The 26,811-nt window shown below is 28.7% G+C and overlaps 1 protein-coding gene across 2 annotated transcripts in view; it reads right to left on the bottom strand.

Annotated features, from left to right (window-relative positions):
- The window catches only part of bgm (acyl-CoA synthetase bubblegum family member 1), a 159,406-nt gene that overhangs the window by 104,009 nt on the left and 28,586 nt on the right, over positions 1-26,811 (bottom strand). Inside the window, exon 2 of one of the 2 annotated variants that reach the window (XM_075359653.1) lies at positions 12,359-12,391. The exons of the other annotated variant lie outside the window; for it this stretch is intronic. The gene's annotated coding sequence lies outside the window, so the exon portion shown is untranslated. The remainder of the gene's footprint in view (positions 1-12,358; positions 12,392-26,811) is intronic. 2 annotated transcript variants of the gene reach the window in all.

Genomic DNA, 26,811 nt, shown 5'->3' with positions numbered 1-26,811 from the left:
TTCACTTTGTTGAATTTAATAACTGGAGAAGAAATAAAAACTCCATAACTTTCTTAAGTAAACTATTCTTTTAAATTTTATGGATGAAATTACTGTTAAGTTGTAATTATAGCCCTAGTAATTATTTTGCTTTTCTGTTTAGTGTTTGCGGTGTTGCCAGTTTTATTAAATATTTAGTGCAAATAAGTGAATAATGATAATAATAAAAATAATAATAAGAAGAAGAAGAAACCATTAAAATCGTTGGAGTTTGCATGAGTCCAAATCTCTTCTACTTGAAAATCGCACGATTTTCTGACTGCTGAAGCTTGCATGGAGCCGTAAGCAATATTGCTTGGTAATGCTACTACATTCAGTTAAGATCGAATATATAAACAAGTTTAATCATTTTTTTAATACGGCTTTGACTTCTGATGAGAATATACTAGAAAAATTAATTATTAAGAAATAAAAATTTACTCAAATAGAACTAATAACTGATGTAAACCTAAATAGTAAACAAAACAATAATAAAATAGTATTTGTCAAAAATTACCTTCACTGATAGCCTGACATATCTCGGTTGATAAAAATACATTAGAAGGTAAGTGAATGAGAAAAAATATTAAGTCTATTCTACATTGCATAATCTTGTTACAGGAAATTTTTTAAGAGTAACAAAACAAGAAAAAGCTTAACTAACAATACAGTATAAAAAACTGTTCCGATGATGATTTATCTTTTAATCGTCATCTCTTTGTATATAGACATAATGATAAAAGTATTTTTCTATAGCGGAAGATGTTTTATTAAATCAACTAACTAGATTACATTATATTTTTAATTTCTTAAAATTAAACTCAATTTACCATTACTTTCTATCTCTCTCAACAAAAATACTAAATTTAATATAAGTATTAAAAATCGTTCATGTGCAAAGTAAACGATTAAAAAATTTTCAAAGCAGATTACTGTCAAATAGAAGTTTTTACCCTAATTTTGTACAACTTTTTGGATTAAAGTTTTTGTTGTTAAATATTTATTATATTTACAAATATTCTCATATAAAGTATAATCTCATCTCTAAAAGTCAGAATGAGTTTTAAAGATACAAAAATGGATTATCAGATAATTTATCCTTAAGAACGTCCTTAAGAACGAATCGTGTGTACCTTATATTTAAAACAATAAATATGTTAACTTACCCCTGTGTTTACATTTATGATGTCCAATTTTTGCTAAAATATTAATTTATTAATTATTATATTATTATTTATATTATTATATTTTTCTTAAAAAATTAATAATATTCATTTTCACCAATCAGACAACAGAACTATTTTCGTTCCGTTGAATTCAATAAAATACTTCGGCTTACGAGGAAGGACCTTATTATGCTTCCGTTCCCATTTTTAATAAATTTCTGTACCTTTTGGGAAATGCTTCTATCAATTTATTTTAAATACAATAAATAAATTTTCTTTTCGGAAACAGCATAATAAGTAAAGTACATTTATAATAAAGTACAACAAGTATAAATAAAGTACAATAAATGCTTTTTTAATGAATCTTTAATTAAAAAAACACTTTACTTAGTCCCGTCCAACGTGCACATAAAACTGTGCTCAAAAATAATTTTCAATAGCTGCTTCTGAATAGTAAATTATTTTTTAATAATTTTTACTTCCTTGTACGAAGTAAAGGAAGTAAACGGCGTGACGTCTGTACGTACGTATGTGCGTATGTATCTCGCATAACTCAAAAACGATTAGCCGTAGGATGTTGAAAATTTTTATTTAGGACTATTGTGACATCTAGTTCTGCACCTTTCCTTTTGATTGCAATCGATTGGACCAAAAGTGTCCAAAAAATCCAAAAATTTGGATTTTGGACATTTTCTCAAATGCAGTAATAATCCCTCATTGAGAACTTTTCAACAATATATCAGTGGTATTCATATTCATTGGTCCCAGAAATATGACCAAATAAAATATTAATTAATAAAATATTTGGATCTTACAAGGGTAAGGCACATCGGTTCGAATCAGACTTTATCTCCTTTTTTTTAATTTAAATATATTGACTTATTATTAATTATTAACCACTGATTATAAAAAAAAAGTTTACGATAAATAATAATTCAATGATAACAATAAAAAAAGTATATCAGAAGTTATTAATGAAAATAATTTGATGTACTTTTCATTTTAAAAAAATGTGTATATGTAACAGGCGTACAAGGAAGTCATGTGGTGTCCACATCAGATTTTTTATAATTATCTCACTACATGATACGAGTATTATATTACGGGTTTCATACAAAATTAAAATGTCATAGACGATTGTTTTGATTCACGATTTTTTTCGTTTATGTATCATTTAAGAATATCAAGATTGATTTTTAACGATAATATATAATGAATTTGTTTTAAATGTGAGCGAAATTTGGAAAATTCCTCAGATTAAAATGTTAAAAGGATTCTCAACTTTTCTAAACAAAAGATTTTTAGGAATATTCTCTCCAGAGTTATATAAAATATAAAATATTTTTTTATTTTAAAATATTACATACGTCCTACAGACACAAACAAAAACGTTTTCTTTGATTTACTAACTCAGCTAACACTGTTTTTCAAAACAATTCAAATAATAAATATTTCAACCAATAAATTTGAAATTAACTTTTGTAGAAAAAATGTTTTGGGTTTTAATTTTTCATGGTATTAGCTACAAAACAAATAAACGAAGGAGTTTCATTTCATTTATTTTGGGAGTATCTGAATTAGCAAATCGGATCTGAAGGGGTGAGTAGTTGATATAACGTGTAAATTTATTATTTTTCTAGACCTTCCTAATCCATAAATCTAAAGAGTTTATATATGTTAAAAAAATTGTAACCTTTATAAAGCATAGGAGGGGTAGAGAAGGAACACGCACTTACGTCAGAGGATTGATGAAAAGTTCAAAAGTAACGAGAGACGAAAATACTCTGTTTTAAGTTGAAAAATGTTGTAAATTTAAAAATAAACATAAAATTATTTAACAATTTTTTTTTACATAAAAATGTTTTAACTTTATAATAAAGCCAAACCTTTTTTCTATAAACACTAAACACTCACTGGTTTTAAGAAAAAAAATGTAAAAATAAATAAACACTAATTCACTGATAAGTATTAACATATAAGTAAACATACATTGATGTATCTCAGAAAACTGTTTACTAATTCAGTATTTTTTAAGTAGAGCAATTTGCCAAAAACCGTAGTACAGTGGTGATAACTTTCATTTTAGATTAACTAATTGAACATTGAACATTGTTTTCGTTTGTAGTGGATGCATAATTGTGTTAACATATTTAATTAACTACGTACAAACAGAAAAAAAGTGTTAAATGTGATAAGATAAGAGATACAAATAACCAGATCATTTATAACGATTCTACAATAAAAATAAACAATAGAATCTAGAACGAGTTTATAAATATTAGTAGTTACCTGAATTCACCTACTAGAAATAATCGCACCATTGAAATGCGATAACAATTTAAAATGATAAAAGTTCGGTTAAAAAACTAACGAAACTAAAAGACTTTTCATTATTAATTAGCAGTACCTTTTCATTGGAGTAACATGTACCACTACTATTAATACTACCCATCTTAAAAAGGTTAGAAAACTCCTTTAGCATATCAATAAAATGTATATCAAAATATCATTGATCTATCCAATTTGTTCGTTTAGTATGTCCTTTTTGTCAAATTCAACCTGTTTATTATAAAAACAAGACACACATTCCTTTCAATGTGTATTTTATTTCTGTGAAGTAATTTAGATAAGTTGGGTCTCTCTCTCTCTCTCTCTCTCTCTCTCTCTCTATATATATATATATATATATATATATATATATATATATATACATCATGCGTATTGGAGAATGAATGTGTGAGAAATCTATTCATTTTATTATTTAATACAATAAAATGTTTTAATACTTTTAATATGGGCACCATTAATAATATTATTGGGTCTTTACTGGTGATGGTGATGCTAATCAGCACCAAACGATCCTTTCGAAGGATTCCATTAATTTGAATTGTTAATAATTTTTATAGTAATTTCTTTGATTGGTTTGAAGCAGTTCTCTATTCTTTTCTATTTTTATATGACTGCCTAAAAAGGATGTAATGTATTAAGGGTATATATATATATATATATATATGTGTGTGTGTGTGTGAGTTCCACCGTAGCAGCTTAACGGCCGAACCAATTTAGATATATAATTCTGCGTTGGAATTCTTAAGTTACCGGGAGTGTCATAGGCTATATAAATATTAATATATATTATTATATAAATATTAATACGTACAAAATTGTCACCCGTGCGCTCTTTAATTATTCTGTATTAAAGAGTAATGTTTTTTTTTTTTTTTGGCAGTCGTGTTTTTTATTTTTTTAATGTTTAACTCTTGTTCGTTAATCTTTTAATTTTTGAAATATCTACTACATTCTACATACCCAGTTACTTAACGTAATCTGTTGTCTTTACGTACAGTTTTTATTTCCTTTAAATTAATGCCTAAATTAAACCTTAATTTTTTTTTTTTTTAGCCTCCGAGTCCATAGTTAAGCATTACTTCAGAGGATGAGATGAATGATTTGTAGCGTGCGTGAAAATGCCAAGTCATTAAAACATAAGGCATTTGAACCTTAATTAATCGTTCACAATCCTAACTCTTCTTTATAAGATTCAGTAGTAAAAATTCTGTTTTTTGTAATTCAGATTATAGAAATTATGTATTCAATATGAACTACATTAAACACCTTTTTTAAAAATACTTTTGCTTTATTAGTTTTCAAAATATTCGATACATTTCCATTTTGGTTTTCAATATCATAAAGCGCTTTACTCCATACATACAAACACACAAAATTCGCTTAAATATTGTCAGTTTTTTTGTTGTTTTTTTTTAGATAATTTTGCTACTAATAAATAAACCGTTTAATTATTAATATACTATATTCTTATAAATTAACATTTACTTATGATTATTACAATTTCTATTGTACTGCAAATAAATTTACTACTCATAAACAGATAAAAAAACATAAAAAAGTTCAGTAAAAATTTTAAATTTCTTACGCTTATTTCAAACAGAAGACAAACAGAGGTCAAAGATGACGATGTAATGATAAAAAACACAAATATTTAATCATATTTAACAAAGTAATAATAATAGATTGGTCTAATAATATCACAGTATATTAAATTTAAAATTAACTACCACCTAGAAATAATAAAATTAAAAACAACTAAATAAATAAAAATATATGGTCTTAATTGATAATGACTATCTGTAATATTAGTTTTTATGAATACAATGAAGTATGAAAAGTATCATACATAAAGCGATAAATATTAACTCAATTAACATCATTAATAATTTTAAAAAAATATTTATAAATATTTTTAGTTTTAGTTATTCATACTTAAAAAAAAATGCTTGACCTATGAATTTTGACATCATAAGAGGTTTATCGCAAGATATTTTCCGTCACTGTACATATATATTTATTCATTACTGAAGTTAATTAACTCAATTAGATTCACTCACCGAATTACTTATTCCTTTTTTTTTTAAATATTAGTAACGAATATTTACTTTAAATTCTCTCTCTCCCTCTTTATATATATATATATATATATATTTATAATATATATATATTATATTTTTGATAAACCTGACAGGGATATTCCTGTGGTTAAAATAATAAGTAATGATCATATAAAAATTAAACTGAACGTAATTTATTTCAAATTAGAGCTAAGAAAAATTTTTCTTCTTTTTTTCAGCCTGAAATGTAGAACAATACGTCACTGTAGTTACTCTTATGTCATCTTTAGTGCTGATTTTTTTACGCGATTTTGTTTAGAATTAAATAATCTACAGATTTACAGCAGAAAGTTTTCTTCAATAATTACTTCCTTGTACGAAGTAAAGGAAGTACTGTGGACCGTGAAAAATGTCGGTTTTTAGATTTCAAAGGAAATATCCATTTTGACCATCCCTGAATCCATTTTGACTAGTTTCGGCGTGACGTCTGTACGTACATATATACGTACGTACGTATCTATCTCCAATAACCCAAAAACGATTAACCATAGATGTTGAGATTTTAAGTTTTGGACTGTTTTAACATTTACTTGTGCATCTCCCCTTTTAATTACAATCGACTGAACCAAGAGTGTCCAAAAAAGCAAAAAATTCAAAATTATTAAAATTTTGGACTTTTTCTTAACTGCGGTAATGCCCTCATTAAGAGTTTTTCAACGATACATTGTAAGTGATAAGTGGTACTTATTTCCATTGGTTCAAGAGTTATAGCCAAAAAAATTTAATTAATGAAATATTTGGATCTTACAAGGGGAAGGCACATCGATTCGAATCAGACTTCATTTCCATTTTTTTAAACTTTTTTTAAATTTAAATATACTTATTTATTAATAATTATTAACCTATGATTGTAAAAAAATGTTTTATAATAAATAATAATTCAATAATAATATTTTTTTTTAAATATCAGAAGTTATTAATCAAATATAATTTTATGTACTTTTCATTTAAAAAAAAAAAAAAGTGTATATGTAATTTATAGGCGTACAAGGAAGTCATGTGGTGTCCACATCAGATTTTTTATTATCTTTTTACGGTATTTTGAAGGGAATTTTCAAAAAATATTCAATGAACGATCTTGGAACTAATTTTTTTAAAAGTTTTTATGTAAAATTACATCTAAAATCATAAATTTAGGCTTAAAAATTAGTTTTGAGTAAATCGAATAACGCATAGTTTTACCTTTTAGTCCAAAAACGAAGGGAAATATTTGAATAGACATAAATTGAAAAAAATCGTTTTCGAACTGATATCTATTTAACAAGAACCTTCTTCAACCGTGTGTACACAGAACGTTCATTTTAATTGTGACACCACTGGGATCTTTAAGTACTTTAAAATCTTTAGTAGTGCGAAACTTTTCCTTGATTTTTGAGTTAATTAAGACACACCACATTGGCATGTTTAAAATCTCCGTTGACACCAGTATCCTTGCCTTTAAGGAAGATTTTGAACTAAAATCGCGGGAGCTGCAAACGGTACTGGGTCTTGTCTGTGCGTAGCAAAAAATTGGAGGATAAACTTTAATCAGGATAAATGGAAGCATGACACATTCACCATGAGGAGTGACTGTCCCATTTCGGTTTCTTACTCTCATAAACAGAGAGGGTGAGGTACCTAGGACTGCACCTAGATATAGGCGTTTGGAAGTATCACGTGAGGGTAGAAAGAAAACAACTGAACGCGATGTATAAGGAACTGCATCGGCTGTTGCGGAAAAAATCACATCACATTTGTCCAATAAAGTTCAGATTTGCAAAGCTATCCTACGACCAATCTGGAATTTTAATGGGAAGTTTTGGGGATAACAAGTAATAGTAATGTAGATATGATACAACGATCCCAAAACATGGAAACGACAACAATTGCGGAGGTGTTACGGCTCACATGAAATGATGAGATTCACGAATATCTGGAGCTTCCGACAGTTCGTGAGGTTGTAAGACAGCACAGTGTTAAATCTGAGCTACTTAAATGTGTTAAATGTGGGCCCCTGGACTCTCATTAAGTAGCCCCAAGTTGTTACTTGGGGCTACTTAATGAGAGTCTGAAATTACTACCGCCAAATCTAGGGATGTATTTTTGTTTAGTTACAAGTTGTTTTGTTTCTGTCAATTTCTATCGACTCGCTATCGCTTGATTATTTGCTTGTTTCTATTAACTATTTATTTGTTTATTGTTTGTTTTTATGGTCTTTGAATTGAAGGTTGTTTTACTAATGAACTTTAAGAACATTGCTTACTGGTAACCTTTTTATGGATCGAGTTATTACGGGAGCTCCTTAACAACGCACAATTCTAAGAGATTTTTAAAATCTCTTGGAAAAAAATCTTTCTTGACATTTTACATTAAACACAACCTTTCAAGAGCTACACCTCATATCCAGTTATATTTATCGATAATATATAAGTAATATTGTAAAACATACTTTTTAAAGTGAGATTTGCTTAGATTTTCACGTTTGGTTGTGAATTTATTTTTGTAGATTTTAATCTTGTAATTATTAAATTATTTTTAAATATTAAATTGATTATTTTACTTTCCCATCTAGATAGCGCTGTAGCAGAGCTACAGCTCTAGAAGGGAAAGTATTGCAATCGGTACAATTTGACCATATGCAATTTTCACCGGATCTTGACATTTTGACAGCTAAGGAACCCAAAAAAAAACGAATGGAAATTTTCTGGATGTTAATATTCGTGTGAAGGGGTTATGTTTGGTGTTGACCTCTAAATCATCTTATATCTTCAGAACTACTACACCTATTTTAACCAAACTCGGTCAGATTACTTCTATATACGGAGTATTGATGCCATAAATTTCAACTTAAAAGGTCAAGCGGGTGAGGCTATAAAGTAAGGTTATCCTCAATATCTCGAGATTTCACCTAATCAAGGTCATATTTTTGTTATGCACATTTGTTAACGATTAAAATATAACAATTCTTGCAAAAAAGGTTTTGCAAAATCGTACCTCCATCCCAAAAGATGCTGTTGTAGTCGTTTGGTATGTTGTAACGTCACAGGTGAATGGTAAAATTAAATAAATGAATAATATTTAATGTGTAAAAAGGTAACTCGGTTTGGCTGGGTCTGGAACTCGATCGCCCGGTTGACTCGGTACCTGGTGCGTTAAGCATCGCAGTTAACCAGTCTACCGACCGCACGAGCGAAATCTGTTTTATGTAGGTTGTGAAATTACAGTAGTTTAGTTAGTACCGATCGTCCCCGCTAGTACCACCACAACCGCGCGAATTAAATACGGGTGCGCGCGCACTTTAGTTAGAATCATTGAATTAAATTTAAAAAAATATTACATTTAATAAAATGATAAATATTTTTAATTACCTGTGTGTGTAAGCCGTGCATCAGAAGCAACCTACAGTTAAGTTGTAGGTACAACTGTGTTGTCAGCTTTTTTTAAACATTGTAAATTTTTAACAGTAATATTATTTATTTTTAATCAATTTAGTTGTAATAAAAGTTTAAAAAAATTTTAATTGTAATGAAAGATTATCTACATATATATTTTCTGTTGTCTAATTTTTTTTTAATATCATAATGAAAAATAATTTGACAGTTTCATAAAATTTATAATTTATTTTTATAATTGAAATAAAACAACTAATTTGTCAATGTTACTTTTTTTGCATTTATCTACTAGAATAACTAGATTAGTTTAGATTTATAGCGTTGTAAAACTGTTGTGACAAAAAAGTACACAGTTTTTTAAAAGTTAACCAAAATAATGAAATACAACTCCACTGAAACTATAAAAAAAAGAGTAAAATTACAAAATTATGGTTACAGATTCAACTTATGGGTAACATATCACCAATAGGAACAATTGGTGATGACAAGATAAAGTTCCGAAAGGCTTCTTACTATTATTTCTTCTTTCCTTCCTCGGCGCAACGAGAGGACATCACCAGCTTCCTCCTTTGTTACTGAGGTTTTCATTGTTCGTAGTACGTCTGCGTAGGACTTCCCGGCTGCCACACTACTATAGTGCGGCTGTCATCCACTGGAGCTGTGGAACCGCTGCTGACTCAGTGTTGACGTGGACTTCGTCATAACAACGGAAACCGATCCCAAGCTACGACGAAACAGGTACATCAACATCTTTTTGATTAAGACACCTATATTACCACTCGTTAGTATAAAGACTGGCAAAGAAGACCTCTGCAGTAGGCAATTTGTGGTCCTCAGAATCGTCATCAATGTGTCGCGCTCGGCTAGTAAAGAGTTGCAATGAACCCTGTAGCCACACTTCGTGGGAGAGGTTGTATCCCCATCCATCAATGAGGATATGTCACGCACGATATCGCCAGGCTTCAGAGTCGGGGGCTTAGCATCCTCATCACCCGCTGCCTGCCTGCAAGCCAGATCAACAAACCTACAGGCGTCTCCAGCAACAGAAGGCACTGTATCCAGCAGCGGTATTTTTCCGTTAAGTTCAGCAGGCCATCTACGGGGAAGCATATCAACCAGGTCCACGTCAGTCAGTCAGATCTTCCTTGAGCAAGGCGTGAATGTCGTTTATCTGCATAGTTTGCGTGATCCTCTCAAGCGGCGGCGACATCTCCGGCAACGCCTTCAGGTCTTTGAAGACGGCCGTCACTTCCGGCTCATGACGGGTAATATACTTCGCAAGATTTGAGCCTAAATTCTGCTTAAGGTCAAACAACGCTGTACCGAGTCTGATAAGCAGATCCTTGAATGAACCATGGAAGCGCTCCTCCTCCTCGGAAAACACCGGCAAACAACGTTTCTTCCCTTATTGTTCCGCCGTCTTCCTAGCTTTCCGCTGTTGCGCTCGGAACGTACCAACCTCCATCGAACTACTTTGTTCCGGCACCCCGAACAAAGGAAGAGAGCGACGCCTCATTCTGTATCACGGAATTAAACAGTGCCAAATTCAGCGTAATTTGACACCCCGCTCGACTTTGGAGGGAAAACTAAAAATTATACTTAAAATTGAGATTAAAATTAATTAACTCCACTATCCAGTTCTTATCACGGAAAGAAGAAAAAATTATGATAATAACATACAGTGCCTCACCAGTTTATGTTATCAATAAATAACAAATAACTGAAATAAAATGAATTGATTCCGCTATCCAATTCTTATCACCTAACGAAACAGAATTATAATAGTCAATTCTATCTGAAACCGCCGCTGACAGTCAAGTATAGATCTTATTGTCAATGGCAATAAGGCCGTAGAGCTAAAAAAATAAAAATGTAAGTCCGTTTTCCAAAATCAATCTAAGATAAAAAGCACATCCAATTATATTCTACCAACAATTGCCAATCCTCCAGACCAGATAGCTAAACCGATCATCAATAAAAAACTAAAATAAAAATAGGGCGCACAGAAGTAGGTCCGTATTCAACAGAACCTCTAATTCGACTGTTAGTAGGTTGAAGACTAACTTTTGCAAGCATCAGGTACTACACTCTCGATCAAACAGATCACGGTTATTCGGGAATGTTTTTATATCTTCACAACCAATTTTCCAATATTCAAAATTCAAACGGGGTATTTGCTAGTATAATATAAAATCACGATGGAACAAAACCAGAACAAAAATTAACTGATATATTCAGAAAACTCGAGTGGAGTGCGGTACGCCAAGACCAGCTTGAGCCCGGTGAACTCCCAAAAACGGTCGTTGTAGAATTTGATGACAGTACGATTAGAGGTAATGCCGTCGGCATCAGATTGAGGATCATGCCCACTATTGTCGAATTTTATGCTTTAGGGGACAGGGAAAAGTGGAACGTCGTATACTGCCAATAATATTGTGCTGGGCTGTGACAGCGCATAAACTACAAGAGACTACTCTAGAGAACTGTCGTAGATCTAAGCAGTCGTATCTTTGTGAAGGGCCAGGCCAAAGCAGCACGGAGTCCTACTCAATTGGAGAGTTTAGTCATTAGTTGTTTGGATCCCGGAAAATTGCTGTCTCATCCGCAACAAAAAGTCTTTCGAGGAACTCAGTCAGCTCTTTAGTATAGAATAATCACTATTCAGACCTATTTAATATAGGACAATTACTATTTAGAGCCTTCCGATCTGCATTTAAATATTTCCTTTGGAGGATCAAATTTTCTTATCGATGTAAGACCTAGTAAGAACTTAATCATCAGACTACCTTAAATGTACGCTATTTCTACAACAAGAAAAATATATTTAAACAAATTAAAAGTGTCTGAAAGTTGGTTGGTCATATATTATTTTATTTTATTAGATTCTGCAAAACGATGTTTAATCCTTTATTTTCATACCTTGTTTTCTTTTTTTCAGTTCTATTTATTTCGTTTTTTTAGTTAATTTATTTATTATTTTTTGGTAATCTTATTTTTTAATTTTTATATTTTTTTATCATTAGGTTGAGTACCTTCGCTTTACGGTTAGGTTTGCTTACCCAACTAAATGTAAGATGTATACAAACCAAATATATCTATAGATCGCTTGGCTTCGTTGCCACCTTTGTAAAACTGTTTTTGATTAATGTTCCCTTATTAAAACTAATAACATAGTGCTAACTAAAAACTGATACTAGATCAATATATTCATCTAACTGTCCAATAAAACGAAATATATTCGTAATTAGCTACTAATAATAAATAAATAAAAATTAACTAATAAAAGAAAAAAGAATAATAAAAGAAAAAACTAAAAAGTTACAGTATTTTTACTAACCTTTTAGATTAGTTATGGTTTCTTCGTATTAGTCTGAAAAAGGAAAAAGATAAGAGATAATTATTATTAAAGATATATTAACGTATTTAGGTAGCTAAAAATACCAAAAAAATATATACAATACTTCAGTAACATAACTTCATCAATTTATTCAGTCTGTTTACGACGGAGAATACAAAAAAGTGTTTTTATTTAATTAAAGAAAAAGATTTCTTTTCTATCTGTACGTTTTAAAAGAACCGATATCAGAATTTAAATAATGATTTCATATATGTTCCTTTCCATGCTACTTTTTACACAATTTGAAAATTTCATTCCAAAATAGCAATGTTAAAATATTAACTAATTTGTTAAAAATTAATTGTTCCTTAATTAGATTTTAATCCTAAAAAGGACCGTTGTGAAATCTAATACTGAAAATAACTTTTTTAAGAAATGTATCGCACACGAAAAAACTAAGAACAACAGCCAAGTCTAAAGATCCAGCTAAAATTTCAACTCAAATCGGAAAGGTTTCGACTTACCTAGATGACATTAATTAATAATATATAGTTAACATTAGTTAATAAATTTAGTTAATAACATTAGTTAATAAATTTTACTTTCCCAGAAATAGATTTATAGCTGCTTCAGCAGCTTATGTATAAAGGGAAAGTATAGAGATAGGTCAAAATTTTGATTATCGCGGGTTTAGAATTTGTTAAATTTTCTTTTTTTTTAGTGTTTTACTGTTCAGTAATTATATAAGAAGTAGTACAGATTACATTAATTTTTTTTTCTGTAGAACAAAAATTTACAGTTGGTTCCTTCTGTGGAAACCATAACTATATAACATGTTAAAAATGTTACATGAGAGATGACCGTTGAATGTTAACCCCCCCCCACAAGAAAGTAAACAGTAAGTGATTATAATAACACAAACCCATGTTAATGAGCATAGTTAACAAACAAGTAAGATCCAATAAATCCATTTTGTCAAAAGTACTGGATAGATAAACAAACTAATGAAAAGGAAGCGTAAATACTAACTAATAAACAAACAACAATAGCGTTAAAATAATAGTAAACAAAAATTGTTAAAAAATAGTAACAAGAAATAATGCAAAAAAAAATAATACATGAAAATAGAATGTCTTTAACGGTATTTAAAGTTTCTAGCCGCTCAAGGTTCGCCGACCATCTAGCCAGGGGGCTCCGTCCCCTAAACCCTCGACGCATTCTATCCTCATGTTTGTGAGGATATTAAGTATTTTACAGATATTCATTAAAGAAAAAAAGATTAGTAATTTTACTTAATTATATTTCTGTTGCTATGATGACAGAATAGAAATGTGAGCACAACAGCAAACAAACCAACTCACCATGCTTTTTTATAGGAGAAAAATTCGCTAAAAGTTAAATAAATTAGTAACAATAAATCTTACTCTAATGTTTATAATAGCGGTATAAATTTTTAATACAATTAAAAAAATTGTATTATGGTGTTCATGGAAAATAAACTCTTATGTCCTATTACAGATTGTCTAAATTTTAAAAATCATGGATAATAAATTTAATTCCGTTACAATTTCAATAATTTACACATAATAAAAATAACCGGAATGAAGATATATAATTAAAGAACAAATAAAATTCGAACACGATGATTAGATTAAGAAAATAATACATTTAACTTAATTCAAAAGTTGATAGTTCAAAATTTAAAAATATGTTTAAATATGATAAAAAAAATTTGTATACAAGCGACCAGCAGATAATAATACCGTAGTAATTCAACTTTCAATGACTGAGATCATAAACATCTATTTCTATATTTTATTTTTTACTTAGAAAAATGAAAATCATCTTTTTCTTTCTGAAGAAGCAGAAATTTCCAAAAAAAAAAAAAATAATACTTAACGGAGATTTTATATAAAGAAAAACCAAGCAGTAAGTGAAAAAACTTTTATTGTTTAAAAACCTTTTAACTGCGGAGGATTTTTGTTAAGATTAAGGTTATTTAATTTTAAACATATAGAAAATTACAGTTAGAAAACGGTATTTTAGCGTATTTAATTTGAAGATGAAACGATAAGAAATATCTTTCTCGTTACATCACATCTTTCCACTTGAGACGGTCCGAACTACTCTGTCTACCACACATGACACGGTTGAGATGTACATAAAATTAAGAATTATTAGGAAAGAACTCTTATCAGTAGAATACTGTAAGGTTTGTAGTAATTATAATATTTTATTACTTAAATAGAATTAAAATTACAGTTGATTTTATATAGTGTGTCCCACGAAGAGGTATACGGTTTTGATTTAGTATCACTCGCCCATTCTCCAACCGATTCTACTGAAATTTTAGACCTTTTAAAAAAAGTTCTAAAAATGTTCTGTGAAAATTTCAATCTTTTAGGATTTATAGAAACAAAATGGCAGCTTTCAAATAAAAACATCAATTTCAGGTAAACCACATTTTTCATTCTTATAAAATAGCTCGTAAAAATGATTAAAACCAGATTATAATAAGAACTAGAGTAATAAAAAACAGTTAGATAATTAGTCATGATAATGACCAACTTGTTTTATTCAATTTTAATAATTGTTTAACAATACATCATCTCTTTTTAATCATTTTTAGTAGCTATTTTGTAATCAATAAAAATGCGGTTTATATGAAATTGACGTTTTTATTTGAAAGCCGCCATTTAGTTTTTATAAATTCTAGAAGGTTGAAATTTTCACAGAACATTTTTGAACCTTCGTTGAAAGTTTTGTAGAGTTTCAGTAGTATCGGTAATGGAAACTTCGTAAATTTATGTATCATTCTTACAGACGTTATTTATATCAGTTTCTCAGAATTAAATTCCCTACAAAATTTTAGAAATTTTTATTTATTTATTGGCAAATTAACACAGTTATTTTATTCCAAACTAAAAAAAAGTGTATTTCCGACAAAACCTTTTTGTATATTATCCCGTTTTTCTTAAAACCTAAGTGAGATAGAAGTCTGCGACTACTTTTATTCAATTTCTTAGATTAAAAACCACAAGGAACCACCAAATTTGTCCTTTCATTTGCACCCCAAGAATTTTAGTACGGTTTAATTTCAGAGGGAATAGAAAGCAGGGCTAAATGTTTCGCAAGCCGAAACTCGCTAACGAACTATTTTATGATTTATGTTTATATGAACCTTTTTTCTTATTTTTGGCTATAGAATCATCTCCCGGGAGATCATCGTGTAATTTGAAATAGCTCTGTATACATACATTCTAACAAACGTCCGCCTGATAAAAATAAATGTTTTGGACTCTGGAGTATTGAAATAATAATTTATTTTGCTGATTATTTACAATTTATTTAAATCTATTTTTTAAAACTTTTTTTTTAGAAATCTCTCCTTTAGGCATAAAACTTAAAAAAGACCAATTTAAAAATGTTGTTTTTTTACCGATCGGTATACTTTCTCGTTATAACTATAACAGCACATATCGCTACAGCCGGGAAAATAAACCATGTTTTACAACATTTCAATATACATTTTAATATTTCTATTATCAGAATATCCCAAATAATTAAAAAAAAAAAAAAAAAAAAATGAAATAGAAGCCAGTTTATTCAAGAGATTATTTAATTTATATTTAAATGATTTGAAAATTTATGAAAATGACAAATACCAGTTTGGCAAATAAGCTTATTAACGTCTTTTATTAAAATCATTTATTATTTACACAGACATTTCATTAAGAGAGAAGTCATGACAACATAGCAATATTTTTTATTTTTAAGGTATACAAATTATCTAATAATTATAAGATTTTTGTAAAAAAAATTTAACTTTACGGATTTTAAAGTTATTTTCGCGATTAAATCAAGGGTAATGTTAGGTTAATTCACTTTTCGTGAATAGGTTAATCATGAAAATCGTTAATAGGTTTTTCGTTAATAGGTTAATCGTGAATAGGTGAATAGGTTAATAGGTGAATCGGTTAATTCACTTTTCTTTCAATTATTTAGGATATATCCATTATTTTGGAATAAATGAAGATGCTCGCAATAAAATGATAAATTTAGAGCTGTTTGTCCAGTTATAAATTAAAAAACAAAAAACGTAAAACGGCAACAAACGAAAATATTTTAAAGTTATACAGGATTAACTTATTAGTATTACATAGCCTTAAAGCATCGGTACTGAAAAGTAAAGATTTTATTGCTATTCAAGCCATTGAATTGAAATTCAAAAGAATTATTATTTCTTCTAATGAAGGCATTAGAAGAGATAATAATATAAGATCTGTAACTGAGAATATAAGAAGTTACATAAAAAGAAGAATGAATGATAAAAATTCCTAAACAGGCAATCGGCAGGAAGAAGGAGAAGAGAAGACGTAGGAAAACGCTGGAAAACCGGAACAGGTCACTAACCTAAGCCGTTTCATGGAAATTATGATAATTTATTCAAGAGAAAATATTGGTTCAGTCGCTTCGGTCGGACGAAAGACTGTGTGGAACGTTTTATAGCCTCAGGATTAAGTCCTTGAAGTTTTGATCGTTTTCATCCATGCCGTCCTAAAAATTTTGCTTCTGTTTAATATAAAATTATTTAATAAACTCTTGTATTTGAACTATTCCTCTGAAATATGATGATTATTTTTTCAATCATTTTTCATTTTCTTTGTTGTATTTATATGTAAAATCCTATCTTAAAAGAAAATTTTTGGAATGCTGTAAAGTTCTTTTGTGTAGTAATGTGTTTTAAAGGCTTCACAACGCATCACCCTACATTGCTACATATCATTCCCTGAAGTAATACCTTACAGTGGTTCCGGAGGCTAAACAGGAAAAAAGAGAAAAAAGTTCTTTTGCAAAGAAAGATTGTAATTTAATTTTGTAATTTTTTTAAGTATGATGTTTTTAATACTAGTAGAATAAATTTGTATAGACTATAGAAGTTTATTCTCACGCACAAAGTTAGTCTGGATGGACATAATTACATTATGTAATGCATATTGGGAAAAAATAAATTTTGTTAAACAATGTAACCGCAAGGGAATTTATGAATAAATTATAAAATAAGAGAGGTTAATATAGTTTAAGAGTTGAACGATTTAGTTGAGATAAGGCGAGCAATTTTTAACCACAGGCTTTTAGTTTTGAAATCGAATGTAATACGACCTTGTAGATATATATTTCTCCAACAGTCTAGCCAAGAAGAATCGAATATTAATTATTTAAATAATAAATATTAAAAACTTAAAAACACGACTGGCAATATATAATATTACTGACAAACATTGCTCTTTAATATAGGATAATTAGAGTGCGGGTGACAATTTTGTATATAGTTTTTTTAAATGTTTATATATATATATATATATATATATATATATATATTTATTTATTTATTTATATATACAGCCTATCACAATACCGGTAATGTAAGGATTCCAACGGGTTCACACATCTAAATCGGTTCAGTCGTTGAAATGGTATAGTGGAACAAACATACATTCCTGAACCATAAATACATTACACTCCTTTTTAGGCACTCGTATTAATAAGGTCCATTTCTGAGTATATCAGTTAATTTTTGTTCTGGTTTTGTTTCATCGTGATATTGTATTATACTAGCAAATATCCCGTTTGAATTTTGAAAATCGAACGATTGTTTGCAGAAATATTATAAGAGAACACCATTGAACCTCCCTAAACAGCGCCCGAGGGGCATCCTGTTTGTTAGCAGTTGTGATGATTGGTCAAGCCTCACACAAGGTGCTCGCTTCACCTCACCATTCTAGCCTCACACGCAATTCCCACGGGAAGCCCATTATTATAAAGCAGAGATATTTTTAATTTATTTACTTTATTTTATTTTATTTGACTTAAATTTAATTCTATTATTTTTGTAATATTATTCATTTGGTTGATTCGAATCGTTCAGTTTAAGCCCAGCTCACACAGTGACAGAAGCTTACAGTTCAAAGTTTATCAATTCAAATCATTAAAGTTTGTGCTTTAACCGGCAAATCTCCTCTGCTACATTCATATGTATATAACCTATGACACTCCCGGTAACGTAAGAATTCTAACGCAGGGTCACATATATAAATCAGTTCAGCATATCAGTTCAGTATATATATATATATATATATATATATATACATATTTACACCCTAAATATATTACACTTCTTATTGGGCATTCGTGTAAAAAATAATATAAAATAAAAATCATAAAAGCAATGTTAAATTTATTTGTTTTAACTTTGAAGAAATAAAAATAAATTAATGTTACCGTGTACTTATGGCAAATTATAATGATTCAGTGAAAACGTATAAAGAGGTTAATTCTTCACGTTTTGGATTTTATAAAAAGGTATCGAGACGTTGTCGGTAAATTAGGAATTATTAGAATGAAAAATATGGAGGTCAGAGTGGTGAATAGAAAATATGAAAATGTTAAAAAGCTAATTAATGTAAAATTATTCACTGTTGAATAAAGAAAACTATTAAAGATATGCTATGTGCATTCTATTCTGATTATTGGCATGTTAAGCTGACCGGAGTGAACTTTGTTCATAATACGTAGTGATAATTTTTTTGCAATCCAATCGTGCAGTACGGGTAAAGTTCCCTCAGTTAGAAAACACGATTTCAAGGACTAATAAGTATAATACATATATAATAAATGAACTATGATTCTATTGAGAATGGTTCTACACGTACGTGCGCTTGCACGCATACACAAACCACACAAACGCAAAATTACTATTTGTATTTTTTTTATTAATCAATCTTTCTCTTCCACCACTCTCATTGTCTCAACTTTATTTCTATGTCTTACTATTTCTCTCTTAATTAAATTATTATTTTTTTTAAATTGTAAAATTTACACGTATATCTTTTCAAGTCATATTAATAAAATAATTAATATTGCCTTACCTTTCTTGCCAAAATTAATAGCAGTAGCACATTCATTGTTTTTAATTTACGAGTTCGTTTAACAAGTCGGAACACAATGAATTTGATTATGGAAATAAAGGTAAATATATAACACTATGATAGGTCGTGATACATGACCTTCGGTAAAAATATATAAAATGTGCGACCATGCAGAGCGAAAATACTTCTGTTATTATTGTATTATCTTTGGAAAAGAAGAGTAAAGAAAAATGATGAATGTTGGTACAGCCGAGTGTTTAGAAAAGAAAACAGAGAAAAATTATTTTTATAATCTATTCTCCAAAATAAGAAAGACGAAGAAGACTTTTATAAATCTATTCGGAGTCATCAGATTCTTTTCACGAATTACCCATAATTTTAAATATGACTTCACTAATTAAGTGTTCCCGTAAATTTTTTCCATTCTTTTAATGATATTAATTACTGTAATTCAATTACATAAATAAAAAATAAGCTTCAATTTGGTTAAAAAAAAATTTAAGCAAACGATATAATAAAATTTAATAGAAAAATAATAAAAAAACCTAAAAAACGCTTTGTCCGACGGAACAAATTGTCAGCAAAGTAACAATCGCTTAAAGAACTGAAAATCGATTCGGGTAGTCATCTTCTCCATTCATCGGTCGGTCGGTTGGAAAACGGCTTGTCATATTTTTTTAAAAATTAAATTGTATATTGACTAGATTATAAATTCGACAAACGCTTCGGTCAAAACAGCTTTGTGTGTCAGTGGCTTAAGAATTTTTTGATCAACGAGCTTTCCATCATCAGATGGCCGTAATTCCAATTAATAGGAATACAGCCAGAAATATTAATTATTAAAAGATTTTTAAAAAAACTGGAAATAATTTAAAGAAAATTTTATTTTAAAGAAAACATATATAATTTTGGGGGTACATTAAAGCAAAACTTATTTTATCGATTTATATCAGACGATTAACAACAATCGTGTTTTTATTGCCTATTTCTAAATTATTAGAATGTTAATAATGATTCACTCTGATTTACGCATTCCGTTTAATAAAGATTTTCGTGTTTCTTTTTTTTACTTCATTTAATGTTTTTTTTATTTTTCTTATTTATTTTATTTTAATAATCAAATAAGTAGCATATTAACTGCCTTGCTATACACTTAACATAAAATAAGATCAAAAAATAATAAAGAAATGTTAAAATGAATGTAATAAATATCAAGAAAAAGTTAATTAAAAATTTTAAATATGCATTTTAAGCAATTCTCTCTTTTTAGCTTGAAATTTTATAAAAATTATTATTTCCCAAATAGGAAGTAATATTTTATGAAGATAAAAACAAATTACTGCATCAGAATTTTACCGAATTAAGCTGAAATAATTAAATATATATATATATCCATATAATATATATATCCAAAATAATAATAATATAATCCAATATAATATATATATCCAAAATATAATATATATATATATATATATATATATATATCCAAAGAATTTGGATTTTGGACATTTTTTAACTGCAGTAATATGCCCTTATTGAGAGTTTTTCAACGATGTATCATTAGTGGTAGTTATTTTGATTGGTTCCAGAGTTATAGCCAAATAGAGTTTAATTAATGAAATATTTGGATCTTACAAGGGGAAGGCTCATCGGTTCGAATTCGAATTCATTTCCTTTTTTTATTTTAAATTTAATTTAACTATTTATTTAATTTAAATATTGATTTATTAATAATTATTAACCTACAGTTGTAAAAAAATTTGCAATAAATAATAATTCAATAGGAATGATAAAAAATATGAAAAAAAATCAGATGTTATTAATGAAATGAAATTTTATGTACTTTTAAAAATGTGTATATGTAATTTAATAGGCGTACAAGGAAATCGTGGTGTCCACATTCGATTTTTTTTTACATTCAAGACTAAGTTTAAAAGAAGTACTTGAAAATTTTATTAATTTTTTTTCAATTTTTAATTAACTAATAACATTTGTGGTCGCCATTTTTTGCCAAATAGAATTCTCTGATATTTTGCAGTTGAGAAAATAGCTGTGTACATAGCTTATTCAAATAAGCGACTCGTGTTACGCTTGCTTCAGCAAAAAAGAACGGCTCGTAATTTTGTCATCGAGATATAGCACAAACATATTTAATTTTAGGGAGTTCCTTTCGCATTGTAAGAGTTCACGAGGATTTCCTGACTTTAGTTACGGAAATCGTGAGTGTTAACTTTTCTAATAAGATGAAATGTTAATTCATCACTTAACACAATACCATCGAGAAGCCATCATCTTCATCTTGCAACATTTCGATAGCGAAGTCGGTACGCACAGCGTAGCCGGTAGGTTTCAAAGCTTTAAAGCTGTAAACGGTATTAACGCATATGAAAGCTTTTCCTTAAATAATTTCACACTTCAACACCGGCATCGCTAGTTCGCGGCCAGTCTTCCTAAGAAGTGCTTTAGGACTACGCAGTAAGGACTACCTGACACGTTCAAAATTTTTTTCAGACACCTCGTCGTCCCGTAATTTTTCTTTCGCATAAACATCCGGTCGTTTAAACTGATTATGCCACCGACGAACGTTATTGTCACTCTCGGAGAATTACAATTAAACTTTCTTTGGAACGCACGTTGAACTATAATAACAGGTTCATATTTAGCAAAATGGGAAATACATACGTCTTTCTTTTTAAGAGTCAACATCTTTGCAAAGTACAACATCAAGCAGAAAGATTTGCAATCAATGTTTTGTATTAAAATATATAATGTCATTTATAAATTAGCATAATAGTATACAAATACTATTACGAAAAATACAAATAAAAATACATTATATCTTTGAAGATTAACTTCAACTTTAATTTATAAATTGCCTTTTAACAATAGTAAATAATTAATAGTCTAGTGCGTATTCTCCAGTCACATTCATTAATACAATATTTTTTCGACACACTTAATGAATGAAATGTGCCATCCATTTATTACTATTTTTTAATTAATGTAATAGCTTCTTTGACCTTACATAAAAATTATCTTTTTAATTTTTCAAAAAAAAAAAACTGTTATGTTCATTTTTATAATAAAAAAATGTGAATGGTAATTTGAAATACAAACAATTACAACCGAAATGAAATGGTGTTTGAAAAAAGAAATCTACATATTACTTTTCATTCAGGAGAGTTTCTTCATGATGCATTAAGACTACGAATCAATATAATTTGGTCACCATTAGTCGACCAATCCAGGATTTTAATTAATATTAAAACTACCTTCATCATTCATCTCCATAATTTTATTTTTATTTCATAATATTATCTATGAAATTCGTATTATCTTAATGAATCCACCATATAGTAAACTTAACGTGGAATATCTATTACATACCGAAATTCGTTTACGTGGGCGTTTTAAAAATTATTTAATCTTGATGTAAGTTGGAAAAATAGGTAGAAAATGGTTAAATAAAAATTCTGATGTGGACACCACATGACTTCCTTGTACGCCTATTAAATTAAATATACACATTTTTTGATGCACTTCATTTAAACTTATTTCATTTGAAAGTGAGATACGATCCTCCAATTCTTTAATAAAGTGCACAGTTACACAATTGCTGAAATATTAGTTTGTATTAACATCAAATATTTATATAATTATTAATTCAACAATCTTACATAAAATATTAGGATACAGTAAAATTCCCTTTATTACTCGTATTACTAGATCATTATTATTTCTCTATCTTCGTGAGTTGCTGATTACAAAAATTTTAGATTCTGGTATGTCGTATAAACAAAAGTTAATAATAATTAAACCATTCCGTTTAGTGAACTCCTATATACTGGTTAGAAATGTTAATTTTTACCTAAAGGTGTAAAATATTCAGTTTTTATTATTAGATTATTTGGTGACTAATCAAAAATAAAAAAGAAACAATCATACACGAAAAAGAAAGATAACATGAAAAAATATATTTCAAAAAACGACAAGAAGATGAATATGAAGGGAAGAAAATGTTAAGAACAAGGGAAGAATCAAAATAATTAAGAGAAAATGATAAATATAAAGAGGAAGAAAACATTAAGACCAAGGAAAGAATAAAAAGATTAAGAAAGGACGATGAATATTAAGAGAAAGAAAATTTTAAAACTAGAGAACGTGTACACAAATTAAGATCAGGAGAATTATATCAAACCAAAGAGCGATTAAATGATTGGCAACAAAAAACAAATAAACAAATTAATGATCAACTCCGATTTAAAGAGAATATTGTTCGACAATATCAGAAGAGTAATGAACTAAAAGATAAGAATTTTTTGCAATTTATTAAAGATCGGACATGTGTGCATGTATGCCTCAGTGTACATGTTCTTGAAAGGGTCTATTTTTCAGTCATTCTGTAATTACCTTTCATGTAGATAAAATTAATCAGAAATTAAACAAGAAAAAACAAAAGTAATACGATTCTAAATTATAATTTTCAGTTAATATTATTAAATAATTAGACGTTTCACCAATTCTATTACATACACACATATGTGATAGTTCCCTATTAAATTACATATACACATTTTTAAAAGTACATAAAATTTTATTTCACTGATAATTTTTTTCATTTTTTTTTATTATTCAATTGTTATTTACTGTAATTTTTTTTATAATCACAGGCTAATAATTATTAAATCATTATATTAAAAATTAAAAAAAAGAAAAGTTCGAAAAAATAAATAAAAAAAAAGTTAAAAAAACAAAAGAAGATGAAGTCTGATTCGAACCTATTTGCCTTCCCTTTAAGATCAAAATATTTCATTAATTAAAATTTTAATTTTATTTTCGATTGCAATCAAAAGGAAAGGTGCACAACTAGACGTTACAACAGTGCTATATCCAAAATTTCAACATCCTACGGCTAATCGTTTTTGAGTTATGAGAGATATGTACGCACATATATACATACGTACGTACAGAAGTCACGCCAAAACTAGTCAAAATGGATTCAGGGATGGTCAAAAAGGATACTTCCGTTGAAATATGAAAACTGAAATGTTTCGCGATCACAATACTTCCTTTACTTCGTACAAGAAAGTAATAACACTTTAAACTTTAGATTTTTTCTCTTCCACGGTTACTATTTTGCAGACATCTAACGTTGATTTAAAAAAAAAGATTACTCTAAAAAAAAATTATATTTTCCCCTTGGTACTAATACGTATAACATAGACGATGAAAAATATTGACATAAGTTTCTATATTATACTGTTTATCCTTTTGTTAATTATGTCGAATTCTGAGAAAGAAATGTTTTTGACACCGATTGATATTAAAGAAAAAGCCGAACTTATAACTAATGACGTATTGCCACAGAAATGTATTGTTTAATGTATTTTTGAAAATTAAAAAAATATTTGTAAACTACGTATTCCATCATTGATTTAAATCAATAATCCCAGTATTTTCTCAGCCGTAGAAAAAAATACGGCATGCAACTCTCTACAGTGGCACCATATGACGTATTTGATACGTTAAAAAAGATTAGAAAAAAATTGTTGTATTAAATATAAATGATTGGAAAACTTTTCCAAACTTCAAGAGAATACGGAGTTGACCAGAAAACTCTGTACCTCATTACACTTACTCAAAAAAACAGTCTCTAATGTTAAGTTTGTGGAAGAAATAAGCGAAATTTCTTGTCAAAACGGGTTGTTTGATGTTTTGATTAAGCTTTCGTCGATGACATGACTCTTTTGGCTGAATCGGAAGAAAACACGGTAGAACAAATAGAACAGTTAACAGAAATAGCCCAGAAAGCAGGCCTAAAGGTATCCTTTATCAAAACGGAAATCATGATAAACATAAAATCATTCACGCAAGATACAATAGAGACTACGTACGGAAAGTTAAAAGTTAGAACAGGAATAGATAAAAAAATCAATTGAAGATAGAAATCAAAACTGGAGAAGCTTAGATTTATTACCAAAAATATATCTCTCTTGGAGAGAAGAATCTCTCTAAGACCGCGAAACTGAGACATTATACAACTGTAGTAAGACCAGTAATCCTGTATGGGACTGAAATATTACACCTAACCGATCTCGAAAAATTCTCAGGGTCGAAAGAAACATATTAAGGCGCATCCTTGGACCGAGAGTTACAGAAGAGGGGTACAGACTGAAATCTAACAACAAGATTCACCAAAATCAAGAAGACCTAGAAACAGCGATGAGGAAAAGAAGGTTAAATTTCTTGGAACATATGATCAAGATGAATGCAGACAGGCTAAATAAACAAATCTTTGACAAGCTGTGGAACAAAAATCTAAGTCAAACTACCTTAAACAGATGTCTTCCATCTGTTTAAGATGGAAGACATCTGTTTAAGGAAGACACCTCCTAAGGGTCGGCTTGAAAGAAGGGAACTGTTACGGTAGAAATAACTTCCGAAGAATAATTTACAATGCAAAGGTTCTTGTGACAGGAAAAAGGAAAACAGGAAGGAAGTGGACAGATGAGGAAAAGCAAAGCAGTGCCGAAAAAATGAGAAAGGCATGGAAAAAATAAAAGAGGCTAGAAAAGAGTGAGTGGTATTTGCGTAGTCCTAAGTTGGCTTAATCGCGTAAAAAAAAAAAATGCTTGGAAACTTACAACACAATAGCCGTAAAATTTTTATACATTTACCCTTTATAAATAAAAAAGCAGAAATAATTGCTCAAAATTCCTTTTTATTCCAATAATAAATAAATTTACTGTATTTAAACGTAGATGTCGAAAAAAAATTATCATGATAAGTAATAAAAATACTGCTAAGTAAATTTCTATAATAATTTTCATTAAAGACATAAATTATTTTACATAATCTACAATAAAAGAAATAAAACAATAAAAGAAATTATCCAAAAAAATAATTAGTCTATTATATAATAAAAAAATTTCTTTGTGATATTTATATGATTTTATTACTATTATTATTATTTTTATAAACAATAATCGTGTTTGTATTTTTCTATCAAAACTTTTTTATCAGTCTTTCTTAAGTTATAGGTTAAAATAATATTGAATAATGATCTTTAACGACAATGTTATTGCGTTTTTGTTAAGCTAACAAATAGGAAATTAATTTCGTTTTAATATAACTAACAAATTCATTATTATAACAGCTTGAGTTCAGTTCTATTGCTGCAGCAACAGCGTAGCTATAAAATGAAAGTATGGAGAACGGCGAAAATTTTTCGATGTCAGGGTTTTTGTAAATGCCGACGTTTTAAGACCCAGTAAGTCCAAAAAACAAAAACAGATTATAAGAAATTATAATAAAATTCAAAAAATTTGAAAATTCTTTAGTTGTATCGCATTGACTCCATTTAAAAAAGTTGTCGGATGAATCGGTGGAATTTAGAGAAGCTTGAGGAAGAGGAGGTAAAGAAGATTTTTGAGGAGGACATCGCAAGAGGTCTGAGTAAAAAAGATAAGGTAGAAAATGTAGAAGAAGAATGGGAGAATGTTAAAAAGGAAATTCTTAAAT

The sequence above is a fragment of the Lycorma delicatula genome, chromosome 3, assembly GCF_047948215.1.
Source record: "Lycorma delicatula isolate Av1 chromosome 3, ASM4794821v1, whole genome shotgun sequence".
NCBI lineage: Eukaryota > Metazoa > Arthropoda > Insecta > Hemiptera > Fulgoridae > Lycorma > Lycorma delicatula.
The sequence above is the reverse complement of the archived record's forward strand: the minus strand, read 5'-3'. Positions and strand labels throughout refer to the sequence as shown.